The 1,187-nt window shown below is 34.5% G+C and overlaps 1 pseudogene; it reads left to right on the forward strand.

Annotated features, from left to right (window-relative positions):
- The first annotated feature begins 457 nt into the window (after window positions 1-457).
- On the forward strand, window positions 458-705 carry LOC109461100 (cytochrome c oxidase subunit FA4 pseudogene; annotated as a pseudogene).
- Window positions 706-1,187: the final 482 nt, after the last annotated feature.

A 1,187-nucleotide genomic window follows, 5' to 3' on the forward strand; every position in this document is an offset into this window, starting at 1 on the left:
TAGGAAGATCTAGACATCGTTGGTCTAATTGTTACAGGGCTGCACCTTGAAGTGATAAAACAAATTATATTTTTGTTTTTGATATATTACACATTTGGGTTATACCTAAATTCAATTACTATAAAAGGGGAATATAAAAAAAATGTAGTGATTTGGGGGGATACATAGTATAGCTACTCTGAAGTCTTTCAAAGTGCCAGAAAGCATTATGTCCATTTAGCTAGTTTAATCTAATATTACTAAAATATAAGCAATGTAAATTTAAAGTACTATTAAAAGCTCTGCTTGAGGGAATCTAGAGAAATTCAAGAAGTCAATCCAATATGATAAGAACATATCTGTTGCTCACCCCTCTCCTACTCATTTCTTAATCATAGTACTGGGCAGAGACTACCTAGTCCCAGGCCTTATAGTTTTGTTCTTCTGTGCTTCTGGAACCGAGCCCACTACAGCAGCCATGCTGTGCCAAATAATCGGTCAGGCTAAGAAGCATCCAAGCTTGATCCACCTCTTTGTATTTATTGGAGCTGGAGGTACTGGAGCAGCGCTGTATGTCATGCGCCTGGCGTTGTTCAATCCAGATGTCTGTTGGGATAAAAAAATAACCCATGACCCAGCAACAAACTGGGTCTCAATGATCAATACAAGTTCTACTCAGTGTATGTAGATTAGAGCAAACTGAAGAAAGAAGTTCCAGACTTCTAAATGAAATATTTCACTGTAAAGCTGCTTAGATTGACGGTCTTCCAGAAGCTATCCACACAATTTTCCACTGAACTAGGAAATGTTTCCCCTCCAAATGCTTGAAATCATGTTTATTATTAACCAGGTGTATTATGTTGGGGTTTACACTTATTAATAAATATCTGAAACTTGAAAAAAAATAATATTGTATTTAGTATAACATATAATCAGAGCTGAACCTAGTACCAGAATAATTGTTTTATAATAGTTTATAATGATACGTTTGTATTTCCTTACATTTCATGTTGTTCATTCTTGAATAATTGTTTTCTTTAGTGGTTTAATGAGTATCATATAAGTAGATTTTGAAATAAAAAATTATATTTGTCAAAATATCCTACGAGCCAGAGGAACATTCTGTTTTGCACCTCAGTCATTTGTTTTTCATACTTGAACTATGGGAAGTTCGTTACTTCCCCAGGTGATCCATTTAATTGTTGAAT

Source organism: Rhinolophus sinicus, chromosome 2 (genome assembly GCF_057876585.1).
Source record: "Rhinolophus sinicus isolate RSI-liver-muscle chromosome 2, RSI-T2T, whole genome shotgun sequence".
In the NCBI taxonomy this organism is placed as follows: Eukaryota; Metazoa; Chordata; class Mammalia; order Chiroptera; family Rhinolophidae; genus Rhinolophus; species Rhinolophus sinicus.